Source organism: Empidonax traillii, unplaced genomic scaffold (genome assembly GCF_003031625.1).
Source record: "Empidonax traillii isolate 1590-97213 ecotype Southwest subspecies unplaced genomic scaffold, ASM303162v1 scaffold570:size522666, whole genome shotgun sequence".
NCBI classification, from domain to species: domain Eukaryota; kingdom Metazoa; phylum Chordata; class Aves; order Passeriformes; family Tyrannidae; genus Empidonax; species Empidonax traillii.
Genome location: NW_020955763.1, coordinates 288,120 through 303,457, shown reverse-complemented (window position 1 = coordinate 303,457; position 15,338 = coordinate 288,120). Strand labels below are relative to the sequence as shown.

Genomic DNA, 15,338 nt, shown 5'->3' with positions numbered 1-15,338 from the left:
CGTGCACAGTCTGTGCCAAGGACCCTGTGAGGGGTTTCACTGCGTGGGGGTGGAAACAAAAGCCAGATCACAGCTAGAGCCACTCTGCAGCTTTTGTCCTTGTCAAGACCAGTTTCTATTCACTGTGGGGTCAGGAGGGTGACTGCAACTTAACATTACTTGTGCAATTCTACAAGACGTACACAAGGTAAACATGTTATTTGTGCCGGGGCAGTGTAGTGCAGGAAGGCACTTGGGGCTGCACATCAGAAGAGCAAAGGAACATAGGTGTGGCTTAGACTGTTTCTTAGAGACAACAAAATAAGATGAAAATGTGCCCTCCATTACTATTTTGTATCTTTTTTTCTGCAATTTCATCTTGATACCAGTTTCCCCTGAATTTCTGCTTCCAGGCAGGCTCAGAGCAGTGTTCAAGAAGTGAACTACTTTCCCCTTTCAGGTGCTTTTACAGATATTCAGGCAAACTTCCTGTGCTTTCACCTTTAAATGCTCGAGCATGTTCGTAAGTGGCAAAGATCTTAGGAAACTACTGGAGATCATCGTGGATTTTAGAAACTTCTGTGACACCAAACAGTGTAGCTCTGTCTTGTTGAATCATTGGAGTTTATTTATTTTCAGTGTAACTAAGTGCCTAGAGAAGACGGTAGTTGTTGTGCAGCTTTCAGAGGAGTAGGTGGGATCATGCTTCCCATCCACCATGATTAGCTTCTCCTGAAGATCCATATCCCTGCCAAATACTGCTCAGTGGCTTATGTCCAAACTCAGTCAGTCATGAAAAGCCTTCAAAGCCAGACAAGATTTGCAGAATGCCCAGGAGTTGAACAGTGCAATGATGGGACTCAACTGTGGACCCGAGGAACGTTCATTAAATGGAAGCCTGCAAGCTGAGGGATTGGGCTGTTATGCCGTGGTGCATTTGGCAGGGAGAAACGGTTTTTCAAAGCCATTAAGCAAATGCAGGCCAAAAACTCAAACACCCGTGAGCTTGAGCAGCTTGTGGATCCCAGTAGTTTGCAGCATATGTGAAGGTTTTTTTACCAGGTCCTGAAGCTGAACCAAGAGCACAAGCTCTTGTCCTACACATTATTCTCCTTGTGCCATGTTTAAGCTAGAGACAATGAGATTTGCAGGATCTTTACGTTCAGAAACCAGAAACTGGCATAATGCTAGACTTGATTTTATGATGCCTAAGAAAGACAGCTGTCTTAAACAGTGCAGAAACATAAGGAGACAGTGGAAGTATTGACTGCTTAGCCCTTTCTCTATGGCCCCTGCTGAGGTTAGCACAATTTGGAGAAAAACTTCAAAATCAAAGAAAAGTACCAGTACCCATAACTCTTAAAACATTTCCCCTTTTAAATCTCTCACCTGCTGTGTTCCAGGATACCGACAGGAGATGTACAGATCCCCAAGAAACATTATGGGCATTGATGTGCTAACACCTGAAAAAAGGCAGCTTTTTTTAGTGCATTCTCTGCATTGTGAGAGCAGCTGAGAGCATTCTGTCTGTACCCACATCGTGTGGCTGCTCCCTCACTGCCCTTCCCAGAGATGGGTGCCACCATAGGTGTTTAGGGGAAGAACCATGACTTCTGGCTCCTTCTTCTAGGAACGTGTGTGTCTATATAGACATATGTTGGGTTTGGGGATTTTTTTTCTTTTTTTCCATGTTTGAAACTGTTGTGTAAAGTGCAGAGTCATCCTCTTGGATAATTCCATCCTCCATGGAGTATCTGCAGCTCCATGCATTATCTGCACTATTGTCTAGCCCCTAGCTCCAGGTGCTGCATGGCTGGATTCAGATTTCTCAGTTTCACGGGGGGGAATGTGTGGGGTAAGCGTGTGAGAACTGGAAGATGTGAAATTGCCTCCTGTCATTTAAGGACTTAAATATGGTGTCCTTCTTTTCCTCTCCTGGGGAGTGCTTTTGCTGCTGGCTTTTGAGTAAGAGGTGGTCTCTACCTTGCTGGCTAGAGGAAAGAAAAAGGCTGTAATCAAAGAGCTCTCCAAAGTCTATCCCTGCCTTTCCTTTTCATCCTGCTCCTGATCCGACCCGGGTAGGAGCTATGCTTGGCTGGGGCACCTTGAGTGCATCCCAGGCAGACTGATGCTTGGGGAACTTTGCAGTCCATCAGCAAAAGTCAAGTTCACAAAAGGGCTCTGTAGAGCTGAATGGAGGTTTTCTGGTTGCGGAGATTTGAGGTTTCAGTGACTCAGGCCCACGGAGGTGTTGGCAGAGGGAGCCAAGTCCTTTAGACATTCTGGCTCCAGGATCCTGCCAGGAAGTGGATGGTGGAGTCCAGCAGGAGCCGCTTCTCCTGGTCCCCCGGTCACAGGGCTGCACCTCCGTTCTCCCCGCACTTGTTGCTCCCTCAGGTGTGTGGGAAGCCGTGTGTGCCCTCGCCGAGCCCGGCCCTCTCCCACGGCCGGCTCTTCCCAGCCCCACCCGGAGCTGGGGATTTGCTTCTGGCAGGGCTGGTCTCTCTATTGCTGGCACATCTTAGTGCGGGTGGAAGGATTTAAAAAAGCAGCCGCCTAATCCAGTGCTGACCCTCCTTAAGAGCCTCCCCTGCACCCCGCACGGCTGCGCTCCGCGTTGCTAAGGCCTCGTGTATCCTGGAGACGGCGCCCAGCAAATAGCGGAGCCGCTCTCTGGAAAGCCAATATCGCAGCCGGATTGCAGTGCTCCGGCACGCTCCGCGTCCTGCCAGAAGGAATTCAGTGTCTTCCTGCTGCCAGAGCCATGGCGACGGCTCCCTCAGCAGGGATGGACGCGCTGACCGGCTCCCCCTGAGCTAAGGGGGCGTTTGGCACATGTGCTGTGCGGGACCAGCAATGGCCGTGCCGAGCCCTTCAGACTCCCGCCTCTGAGAGCTGCAGGCAGCTTTTGTTCACAGCCCTCTGCCCCATCCGTGCCCCCCGGCTGTACAGCAGGCACTTAAGCTTTTCTGGTTGGTTTTTTTTGGTTTTTTTTTGTTTTTTTTTCCCCTGGGGGCTGAAGCCATGGCAAAGGTCCCCGACCGAAGCAGACACAAATGGAGTGCGCTTCACACTTTCCTCCGCTGCAACATGAACCCGGAGACCCAGCGGGTAGTGGTCTTTGTCATCCTGCTCTTCCTCATCATCGTCAACGTGGTGCTGATGTTTCTTTTGGCATTTCACTGAAGGAGGACTGCCGGTAGTGGTGTGGTGCATGGGGGTTTCCAGGACTGGGCAACAAATCAGCAGGTCAGCTTGTCGTTGTCTGCCTCTGGTCTGCTTGTCTGCTGTTACGGTAACTGTGTGTCTCAGAGCAACCCTTCCTTGTTTTTTAATCATCACTCCCTTCCCCACCCTGCTCCCCTCACTCTCCTGCTGTCATCACTTGTGCCTTGCGGTTTGGATCACAGTTAAACAAGAGAAAGGGAAAGAGGTAACGGAGCCAACCTGCTTAATCGTACCCGTGGCACTAACCAGCCTTGATTCCTTACGATGACGATACTGTGCCTGTACGTAGCACTTCCCAGCCCTGGAGAAGCCCAAAGTGCCGCTGCTTTGTTTGCAGAGGGACAGTTGTCCTATAAGGAGCCCTTACACAAGGACCTGCTACATGTAAACACCTGCTGTAAAAAGCTGAAGCCTGTAATGCCTCTGCTGCTCTGTCACTGCGAACACTGTGCTGTGCAGTGGCCTGAGTAATGCCCAATTAGCCAAAGAGATTGATTAATAGAGTTCATCAGGAATTCTGGCTGAATAAACACTGCAGCAGTGTGGAAGGAGTGTTTTGTTGGCTTTAATCCCATTTCCTTTATTATACCTCAGTGCTTATCAGCTCTGTGTATCAAGATGGCTGGCACAGCCACAGCACAGGACACTGCTTGCAGGCCACTCGTTTCTCACGGGCCAGTGGCAGCCGTGCCCGGCGGGGGAGCGACTCAAGGACCACTCTTGTAGGCTGTGAGGAGGGAAGGGCAGCAAAGCAGCGTGTCCCCTCTGGGCCTGCTCACCTCCATGATGTGTTACCAGCAGCCCTGTCCAGCACAGCACTTCCAGACTTGGCACTGGCACCTCAATGGAGCAACCCTCTACTCGATGGCACTGAAGGAGACCAATTCCCAGAGGAAGACAGACTGGAAAGGAAGCCATGGTGCACTGTTCTTAATGATGCTGCTTGCATTTGTGCTGGAGACTGGAAAATATTCAAGCTTTTAAAATTCAGCAGGATCCTTCATTTTGTGTGTTAGGTAATCTGCAGTTTAAGTACAGCTTTCACGAGGGCAGTGCATTTGCTGGCTAATGGTTGAAGCTACTGCAGTCCTTTCAGACCTGAATATTTATGGCCCTTGGAGTCTGGTCTGGTGTTGAGAAAGGCTAGATGGTGATGTTGTCTCTGTCATCATGAGTGATGTACTCTGTACCAGTTATTTATGTGATTGTGTAATACATTAGTGTTGTACAAAACCACGTCACTTCAGCACACAAAAATATGGAATCTGTACTTGCTGAGCTCTTTTCTGTTACACCTGAACTGCAGAGCATCCTTTTCCCTAAGAGAGGAGACTCTCCTGCAGTGCTGGATGTGGGGCAGCTGTAGGCCCCAGCTCCCAGCAGTTCTCTGAGAATCTCTTACCTACATGAACTGTTTTGAATTGTTAAAAATCTCAAACTATTAACTTTATTATCTAGACACTGTGATAAACAGCCACTGGAACCATCCAGTCTATGTTGTTTTCTGAAGTTACCATTAAGAAAAAACCAAAACCAAAGCTGCAGCACACAACACTGGCTTTCAACAAACAAATCTGATTTCTCTCACCTCAAAACTTTACCTGTGATCTTAGTTACAGCTGGAACCAGAACTTAATGGCATAAGGTGGAAAAAAAGATTGGTTATTGAAAAGGACAGGTGAATGATGTGAATGTATACCTCAGTCTTTAAGTGACAGATGAGGGACCAAAGTATGGCTTGGGATTCGTAGGTGTCAGTGACAGAAAGCTTTTGGCTGCTGCTTGTGAGGGCAGATCTTGCATAAGGTTTGAGCAGGCTCTGAAAGTGCTTGAGGTTCAGAAACTCTTGCCCCTTGTTTAGTGGGAGCAGTAAGAGGCCTCAGCATCATGGCAGCCCCTGCACTGTGTTTGAATTGTCAGTTGTTGCTGTCTGTTCCGTATCTTGAAATAGTGCAAAAAAATCTGATGTTAGATGAGAACTGCAGTTACTCACAGGGCCTGCACACACACACACAGAGCTCTGAGGAGCATCTGGTAGATTGGCTCCATTCATAATCCCAGTGTTTGGCTCAACATGTAGGAGCCATGTGGGGCAGCTGGTAAGCTGAGCACAAATGTCTGCCAGCCCAGACTGATCCTAGATCACAAAATGACTCATGTTCTTGTTTAGCTCAGTGCCATGTCGCTGAAATGCTCCTTGGGTGGCTTTTGTCACTGAACTGCAGACTGTAGCTCCCTGTTTCGCTCTGCATAAGAAGGTACGTCAGGGAAGTTCTCCAGAAACTTTTTATTTAGTGTCCCGCCGAATTGATTAGCTGGAGCTGATCGTGGTGATGAAGTCATTCACCCCCTGCTGCCTGCTCAGTTTGGGGACACCCTGTTCCTGCAGTCACTGAAGGGCTCTTCTGGTTTGGAGGGGATTGAATACCAAACCTGGTGAATACCAAACCCTGTCCCAGGGCAGGCACAGCTCCCACAACACTGCAACCTCGTCCTCCCCTTCTCCCTCTGGTCCACTTGCCACACCTACACAACACCTGTTACAGTGTCCTTGTTCCCAAAAAACTCCCTCTGCTCTGCCCAACTGCAGGGGCTGTGGCTGTGGGAGCCAGAGCCGTTTGCCTTTGCTGCTGTGACACATCAAAGCTTGTGCAGCAGCAGCCAGTGCGTGTAATGGGAGTGGGAGGAGTGTCCTGTAACAGCTGATCCGGCGCCCCGAAATGCTCACTGCTGATACTGGAAAGAAAATGGAAGGCTCAGGAATGATGTGAGTTTGATGCTTCTGAGGTACAGACCTGCCACACTGCTTCCTACAGGGCCAGTCTCCTCTCTGGGAAGCGTTGTAGTTGTTGATGGAAAGGGCTGGAACCTTCCTCGGCTGCCTGCTGCTAGAGAACTAAAGCAAAGAACTGTTTTTCTCAAGGCCTGTGGGGAGTCCAGGACAGTGAGGAAGAAAAGTATGTTACAGGAAAAAAATAATGGGACCTCTGGTGAAATTGCCTCCCCCTTCCCTGCTTGGGGCAATTTGCATCAGTCCTGCTTAAGGCTATTTCACCAGATTGCTCATACCAGAACAGCTGGGAGCAAAACTGGTAGGACTGTTCTTGCATTTAAGAATTCTGAGCAGAAAAATAGCAAGATTACAGAGTACCCTTTGGAAATATGAGTTACAACACTGCCTGCCACAGGTGTTAACGCTGGTTGCTAAGAGCCTGGGAATACTTTTCCTCTTGATACGTAATGTTGGGTGAATTTTAATTTGCTCTTTCTAAGATCTGTCTAGGTTCTTGATACATGACTATTCCTGAAGTATCTGTGTCGAGTCTTGTTATGGGGAACCCAGCGTTTGTCCCCATCCTGAGCTTCCCCTACTGCTGTACACATTCAGCTGGAAGCTGCAGATGACGTGTAAGTGTTAATCAGGCTGATATTAGTTGTGACTCATTCAAGCCTTGTCTCACATCTTGGCTGAAGAAGCTGTGATGGCCGATAAAGCCCAGGAAAAAAAGAGATGAAGGATCCCTGAACCATGTGCAGGAGCTGTAGATGCTGATAGAAGGATGGTGGGGAAGGAGAAGCCTCTGACATCTCTGTTGTGTTTTTCAGTTTGCTCTCAGCACACTTGTTTGACACGAGCTGGGTGCTCTGCAGGGGGGCTCTGATTGCCTTCCCTGCAATCATCTGAACATCAGACTCTGCCATAGCACTGGGGACACAGCCCCGGGGGGAGCAGCACAGTCCCTGCCTCTCTGCAAAGCAGTTGGGGTGCCTGCTGTGCTCTGCTGCTGCTGCAGAGCAGGTCATGGCATCTGGGCCCTTGTGTAGCCACTGCACAAGTCCTGCTGCTCCTCCCTGGGTGCTGGGTGGGCTGTGCCTCCCCCCTTCCCCTCTGTGCCCCAGCTGAGTGAGGAGGGACCGTGCAGGGACAGGGCAGGAGCTGCTGCCCCGACCCCCCTCCCCGTGGGGAGTCTGTGTTGCCCCTGGGTGGGGCAAGTTCACCAGAACGCTTAAAAGGCAAGAGCTTTGCTCTGCTGCTGCTGCTCTGCTTTGAGAGCAAAGAGCATCTGTGAACAGGAGTGAGACCAAGACATCATTTCCGAAGGGAGATCTGGGCTTTAGATTTTATCTTTGCTTAATTTGTTCTCCCAGGCTAAACTCATTTCTGTGGTGATATGTGGTATCTGCTGTCTTTGTGATTTATTCTTGGAATCCAAGGCATGAGCTGGCCAGATAAGAAACAGAGTAAGCACTTAGAATGATACCATCAACAATTACTTTTAATTAATGCTTCCAGTGTTTTTGTTTAAAGGGGAAAAAAAACAGCAAAAGAAGTCCCATTACACAGGTTAAGGAAAGATCTCAAGACGGGGAGTACTTGTTATTGATGCTGTGTCACTGGCCTTGTTAACTACAGAATGTGCTGGAAACTCTGGAATAAAATTATGTCTTATATGAGTCTTTGTTCTTTGGCTGGTATTACTCCAGGCATGATTGTGGTTGGCACATATAGTGCACCCACTCTGTGTCTGCTTTTGGCAGTGGCACAAATGGGACTCAAAGGGGTAGTGTGGCCCTGCCTCTGTCCTGTCATGGGCGTGCAGGCTTTCTGCATTTGTAGTTGGTAAGTGTGATAGCTCAGCTGTGCTGGAGATGCTACAAGAAATATGTCTCCCCAAGTACCAAGAGGATGTTGATCAGCCTTTCAGCAGAGGGGTCAGTCAGGTGTGAAGGACCTCGGAGAGGGAACTGGGCAGTTTGCTCTCCATTGCAGCTGCCCAGCAGATCTGGCCCCTCTGGAACAAGGGCCTGGTGTTGGGCTCTGGTCCCACACATCCCACTGCAGCACCAAGGTCCCATGTCTTCCCCTGCCCCTTCCAGGGTGAGGGACCCTAGCACAGCCACTTCCAGCACGCTTTCCCCTCCAGAGAGTACCAGCTTCACACCGGGCACTGAATCTCTGCTGTCCCTTGGTGGCAGAGCAAGTAGAACCTCCAGCACCTGGAGGAACAGGAGCTGCCTTCAGCCCCTCCATCCTTCCCACAGCAGTTCCTGTCCAGAGCAGGCTGCTGGACAAAGCCAAGGGGACACGGGGCATGGAGCAAACCCCCTTGGCACCCACACTGAAGAATCTTGTGCTTGTTCAGAATTGCACCATTAGGGATATCAACACAAGAGTGGAATTAGCGCGTTATCTTCTGCTAAGCTGTGCTGATTTGTAGTGACCACTGTGCGCGGGCAGTACCTCAGTGTTATTTATAGCTCCAGTGTCTATAACCTTCCTGGCAATGTGGCTCTGAACAGCACACTAGAGCAGGGTTTGGTTGCTTGTGGTTGTTTTGAACTGTAATCTTGTCCAGTCTTGGCATGTTGAGTCTCTGCAGAGTTGTGCCAAACTTTCTGTGGAAATACAAACACTGTGTGTAGGCATCAGGTGGGAATCCACAGAGCCACACCGGGATCTCTCAGCAGCAGCCTAACACAGCTTTCCTCACCTCACCAAATGAAATAGTTCCAGCAGGAGATTGAGACAGGCTCCTAATGAGTTATGACTTAGTATTTTTAGCATCCCAGTTCTCACCTGTAGTGCTCAGCAGTCAAGACTTGTTAAAGTAAGCATTATCAAATTATGTGGTGAGAAGATTTGCACTGGGTGCCAAGAGAGGAGTGTTGGGAATGGCAATAACCCATCACTGCCTGACCTACCAGAGCGTGCTCTGCACTGAGCTGCCTCTACAAAACTGCTTTGCCGCTGAAAAACCCGTGACCAGTATGGGAGGGCTGTGCAGGGAGTCAGGGCAACTGGAGGGAGAGCCTGTGCAGAACAGGAGATGTGTGATCTTGTCCTCCTTGGGCTAGAGGAGCCATGTCCTGCGGGAAGAGCAGCAGGTGCTTTGGTCTTCCACAGTTAGAGGGCTTGTTTGCAAGGTGGTCATGGAAATGGAGATGTGGTTCTGGTTTGAGGCCTTAGCTTTGTTTGGGCCATTAAGTCTCTTCCTCCAGATGTTGTGAATGTGAGACAAATGAATAAAGTGGATATATTTAAAAGGATGGTAGCACAGGGGCTCAGAAGATCCCAGGAACCTGCTGCTTCCTGAACCAATCTTCTTTACCTAGCACAGGACACTTGCAATAGGAAAAGGTTGTTTCTTTTTTTTTTTTTTTGTAAGTGTACATGGCTGGAAGAAATGACTCATTTTTATATTTACAGATGCTAACCAAAAACAAAGGCTTAGGCAGCCTCCTTTGCCTGACAGTGAGACATTATCAATGTTTTTTTTTTTTGTTCTCTTCCTCTTCTCTATCTGTTATTCAGATTTTCCTCTGCCCCATTTTCAAAGACAGCAGTTCAGTGAGGAAAGGATCTAACCCAGTGTGTGTGTGCTGGGAAAGAAATCACCAGAAAGGGGCAAGGGGGATGGAAATCATAAGTTTTGGGTCCCCAAAACCCTGCAGGGTTTCTCTTTCAGGAGGAGGTGAAGAAAAGAAATGGATACTAAACTGTGCATGGTTCTTTGGGGGCAGAGAGACCATCTTTGAGCCACGCCATGGAAATGGATAAACAATCCCTGTTGGCCCAGCATGTCTGCCAGCACCTACAAGTGATGCACAGACTTTGGCAGTTTAGTCCAAGGGAGATGTTTTCACAGGAGATGGGAGCAATAAAAATCATTTCAGTGTGTTCCATTAAAATTAAATCATGCACACACATGAAAAGGAAAGCCGTGCTCTGTGTTTCTGGCTTACTGCCCACTGTGAGCCCAAAGAGATGCTGACCTTTTGATGATTCAGAGAGGTTTGCTGGCAATGCTGGCAATGCAGTTTGTATCTGCTTTAAAATGTTTTCTTTAACCTTATTTGTAAAACAAATTTAGATTAATTTGCCTTCAAGCTATAGCTTGCTGTATCTTTTGGGGGAAGGGCATAGCAACAGTCAATCAGGGGGCAGAGAGCTCATGGTTCCTTTTCCTTTCCTTCTGCAAGAAGTAAGGATGCAGCATTTATCCTCAATAAATCCCTGTGTCATATGAGTTGCAGCTGAACTGTTTTGGGTACGTTGTCCTGAGGGATCTGTAAAGTATAATTCTCATTTGTCCAAAGAAATAATGGTGAAAGACAAGGCAAAAAAGGAGGTAGAAAGGAAAGATTGCAAAATTAAGTCATGGGAGGGGCAGTGAAATTAGGAGCTATCTTGCAGAGAAGGAAGAGGATAGGAAATATCCCAGGGGGATGTGCTGATGGGAGTGCAGAGAGGAGGGGTGATGTTGCAGCAGCAGCAAGAGGAGAATGGGGAAAGAATAAATGATGTAGCAATGTGTTAATGTAGCATTAAATAAAATTTTCCAAAGAGTATAGTTTCTATTTGTGAGTCTGAGAAGTGGTAGTGGAAAGAAGATGCAAGAGCAATCACTCTTGAATGTGAGAACAGCCACCCAGAAACATCCTGGGCTTTTTCCATTCCCAAGTTGTACGGTTAAAATCAGGGCATCAGAAAATGCAAAAATGTGTTAACCAGGTTCGCTTCATCCTCTGCAGTCACTGTGGACTTCAGAGCTCTTGGTGAGGTGAACAGGGGAATCAAGCAGTCTGACATGGTTTTTATCTACAGCCAAGCTGGAACCAGAAGATACAAACTTTGTAGATATGAGAGCCCTAGGTCAGAGTCTTGTTCAAACCTGAGAGTTCAACTCCAGGCCTTGCTCCTTTCCAGTCTTTGAAACCAAAGAAAGCAGGAGAAGAGTGTGTGGATAATTTCCAGATGCTGTTACAGCTGCATCTGGGCTGTTTGGGGTAAATGGGACTGTGGCACTTGGATGCTGCCTTAACCCTGGAGTGATGGGTGCCTCAGCTGGGGGAGGTATGAGGAGGAGGTTGGCCAAAAGTTAGAGATTCTTAAACCACTTTTAAACCTTAGAGTATTTCAAGCTCCTTAAGCCACTTTAAGGCTTTAGATGGGTTTAAAATGCTTAAAACACTGTAGGGCCTTCGATGAGTTTAAGCTGTTTAAGCTGATTTAGAGCTTTGGAATGACTTAAGTTCTCTGCCTTTAAGGAGGTTTTGAGGTCCTTTGAGCTCTTGGGTGCAAAGTCCTTTCTGAATGTTTTGAGTGAGGATGTAGCACATACCCACTCCTGTGAGCTGTGTCCAGGGACTCTTTCTCCCATGCAGTGTCTGAACAGCCAGGTTTCCCTAGGCAAACTTTCATCCTTCCTTTTTTTTTTGGGTGGGGGGAAGAATGTCAGGAGTCAGACATCCATGTGGTGAGGGAGAATGGCTCCTCCAGGGAGCGCTGTGTCAGTAGGATGAGGTGTGTGGGATCTGTTATGTCAAAGCCGTGTGGAAAAAAGTTCTGAGGATTTCCAGCCTGGAGGATGACAGCACTACCCCAGGGGACATCCTAGTGTCCCTGTAATTACTGCTGGCAATTGCTAAGTTTTCACTTGAATGAGGGTGTTGCTGTACCCCATGGAATGTATCTGTTAATGTTTTCATATTAGTCAACATTTCTTTCCTTTTGTGTTTTTTACTACCCTAATGTCCCAAGGCCAGGTCTGCAGGGCCAGCCAGAAACACTTTCACCTGTGACTTGGGTAACTGCTCAGGAATAGAGGCAAGTGTGTCCTGGCTCTTTCCCTTGTGTTTAAGGTCCTTGATGGGCTGTATCCAGATAGGGTGTGTTTAAAGGGCCCTGAAGGACCTACATTTGCTTATTCTCTTTTTAAAGCATCTCTGTTTGGCTGTGGGGCTCCCTGTGGCACAGCTTGATTATGGACCACAGGGAAAAGGTACTGCTTTTGTACCAAACTTCTTGCCCAGTGATTTCACTGGGCTCCCAGCGGCCTTGCCTTAAGAATAACCTCTTTGTAAGCCTTCAGCTCATGGCCATCCTCCATCCACCTGTCTCTGTTGCAGCTCCAAGGTCTGTTCAGATTGTACTGGCCTAGAAACTCTTCTCGCGTTTGATTTGTGATGCTCTTTGTGCCTTGCCTGGTTCTCCTCTGCCTCTCTGAGTCATTCCTGACATTTGGACTTTCTGACCCTGATGGAGAAGGCTGATGTTTTCTTAAATGGGTCTGCAGAGACATTCCTGAGGAGCAGCTCATTTAGTCAGTCACTTGTGGTAGTTACTGCTTGTCACACAGAGTTTTATTTGCCATTTTCCACCCTGCCATTCAGCATTGTATCTGCTTGTTTAAAGAGAGAGAAAATATGTTTCACTTATACTAGAAAATAAATGTCTTATGGCAGTTTAAACAAGTGACCTCTGGAAACTTGTATGACAGGTTAAAATGGAAGCTACTTCACAACTTTACTTGCAGCTCGTGCTGCCAGCAACTGCAACATGCAACTATAAAATGTGATACAAAGACAACCTGTCACGGAGTACTGAGAGGTTTGAGAAGGGCTTTGCTCCTGTTGTTTCCTTATGCCAAAACTTAAGGATGTTAGTTCTCCAAGTTAGCAGATTCTCTTGTTATACAGGTCACGGGAGAGCGATGGTTGGAGTGCTGAGGGCACTGACAGGATCGTCCTTAGCCACCTATCACCACTCTTTTGTAAGAGCTTTCCTGGCTATTTCAGGCAAAAGTAAAAGGCTTGAAAGCAATTTCAGTTGATTTGTTTTGCATTAGAAAAATCAGCTCCCACATCTTAGGTGGGGAACTGAGAACCTGTTGTGTCACTCTGGGGTTTGAAGAAGGCCATTCAGATGGACGTGCACCTGGCAAGGCTCCCTCACGCCGTGCTCTGCACAAGCAGGTCCAGATAACACGAGGCACAGCTCTGCCTCCTCTGCCTTCCCGAGGGCTGCTTCCCTCCTCCTGCAGCACTCCAGAAAGAGAGCTCTCAAAGCTTCTCCTTGCCTGCTGTGGGGGACCCTCCTCCTCTTCCCATCTGTTTAAGCCACTTCTGAGGGGGAATCAGGGCTCAGATGATATAAATAAAAGGGAATAATGTAATTAATGCCAGTCAGAATGGTTTCGTGGAAAATAGTTCTTACCAAATAACTGTGATGACAAATTTTGAATGTTTGGTAAATGGAGGCAGCTGTACTAGATGTCACATGAGGAGTTTAACTACAGGCACTGATTAAAAAAGCAGCCCTGTGGAGTATCAGTGTAGCACACTTAGCTGGATTAAGATCTTCGTTGACTGGCATCTCAGATTTACTGAGGAGAATCACTGTCAAATTAAAATATTTTGAATGGAGATCTGCAGTGTTTGGTGAATGCCTGAGAGCCCTCCACTATCTTTAATCAGTCTCAAAAATCTGTGCTGAAAAATATGCAGCTGACACTGGAGGCAAAAGGGCAACGAATGCCGAGGGCGCGGCCTGACTGGGGGCACAGTGTGTGGGTCTGTCCTCTGAAGCCATGAACGTGACCGTCTGCCCACGTGGGGACACGTGCCTGCTGTCACAGTGGCAGGGAGGGCTCGTGTTACCCTGAGACATGTAGGCAGAGGAGCAGCAAGGAGCAGTGAAGTGTTTGCAGTGGCTGCAGAGTTGTGTCAGTGGTTCTGGCACCCTGGAGCCAGGCAGCAAGTCTAGTCTAGCACAGCTAGCCCAAATTCCTGCCTGGCAGTGAAGGGAGACAAGAACCCCAGGGGCTTGGTTATCTCATCATGCTGAGATAGATGCTGAAGATGAACCCTCCCTGGGGTGCCTGTCTCTCCCCACGGAGGGGAGATGCTCCAAAAAGACAACCAAGATAACTCGTTCAGACTCAGTGCCTGCTGCTCAGATGACAGAAGCTCTGCAAGATAAATTTAACCTCTGTTGTCCATCATTAGACAGTGAAGCTAAAAGTTTTGAGAGGAAGCAAGAGCAAGCTGTCAGGACAATTTGAAAACTATCCCGTGGGTTTGGTTCAAGGCAGAGGCCAGCTGGCTTCTGCCCACTTTCAGAGAAAATAAGTATTTGTGTGAATGAAGCACTACTTTGGAGCAAGTGCTTCACTCCTTTGCTTTGCATGAGAGAGGCAGAGGAGAAGCTCTGGAAGCAGAGTGACTGGTGAAGGAGCTGGAGCCGGGACGGGGGGCTTTGCCTCTGGGGCCAGAACTGCTGCAGGGCTTAAATGTTTGATGTGCTGACCCAGTTCAGCTTCAGTCTGTAATACACAAGATCTGGGGTGGTCAGGCAAGGAGCACAGCTTCATGGCAACCATTTCAGCTCACCAGGAAGGGCTTGGGTTCAGGTGCTCATCAGGGAATGTCTGTTTTAGGGTCACAGAGCTGAAAAATAAATTCCATTTTATTGAAATTCCTGAACTTCCCTTCTCCCAGTTCTTTTGATGCTCCTGGGTTTATTTTGTAGCTCTGTATGATCCAGTGTACTTGGCATTGTCAAGAGAAAGCTATTCAAATTTTATTCAAATAGAAACGAGTAGCTCAAAGATAAATATTTCCTAAAGGCATCTTCATCCCTCCTTCTGTAAGCTGTTGTGATCTTTTATCTCTGTTAATACTGCCTGGAGCTCCTGTCAGAACAAGACCGGGACATACAAGGTAATTATGTCAAGGTGTCCAGCCTGAGACAGACAGGGGCTGAGTAGCTGGAATGCAAACAAGCCCACAGATGTGGGCCTTGACATGCCAGGTCTGTTTGCCCACATGTAATGGACTTAATTTGGGGCAGCTCCCTGCAACAGCCCTGGCTGTGTCTGCTCCTTGGCAGCCTCTCTGCAGACACTGCTTGGAGGAGAGAGAATTCAGTCCTCCCCCTCCATCTGTCTGTGGCACGTGGAGGGACCGGGCCCAGCACCTTCACCAGCACCTGCCCTCAGCACGTGCCTGCTCTGGGAGGGAGTGGGAGGCTGGGGCTGCACAGGCAGTGGGGAAAGCGGCTGAGAGTGCACAGAATTCCAGGGCAACAGCAGAGCTGGCATCGGTTTTGAGAGCATCGCTGCTAGTGCTGCCTTTGGGTTGCAAACGCTTTTGTCTACAAACTTAAATGTTGTCATAAACAAAGAAAAAAAGCCAATTTCTGTTTGTTTTCCCCTCTGCCAGCTGCGGGACCTAAAGCAGCTGTGGGGTGGCTGGTCTGCATTCTCTGTCTCCTTATGTTTCTCTTCTAGACACTGGTTTGGGGCTTTTCAAGAACATGTACTGAGTTGTCCTTGATCTTACAAAGCCAG

The 15,338-nt window shown here is 48.2% G+C and overlaps 1 protein-coding gene across 4 annotated transcripts in view; it reads left to right on the top strand.

Moving 5' to 3' along the window:
- Positions 1–15,338, top strand: part of ARHGEF4 (Rho guanine nucleotide exchange factor 4) — a 116,968-nt gene that overhangs the window by 85,228 nt on the left and 16,402 nt on the right. Inside the window, exon 1 of one of the 4 annotated variants that reach the window (XM_027897948.1) lies at positions 2,681–3,228. The exons of 2 other annotated variants lie outside the window; for them this stretch is intronic. The gene's annotated coding sequence lies outside the window, so the exon portion shown is untranslated. Of the gene's footprint in view, positions 1–2,680; positions 4,224–15,338 lie in introns of those variants that run through there. One more of the 4 variants, XM_027897950.1, reaches the window with a different exon arrangement.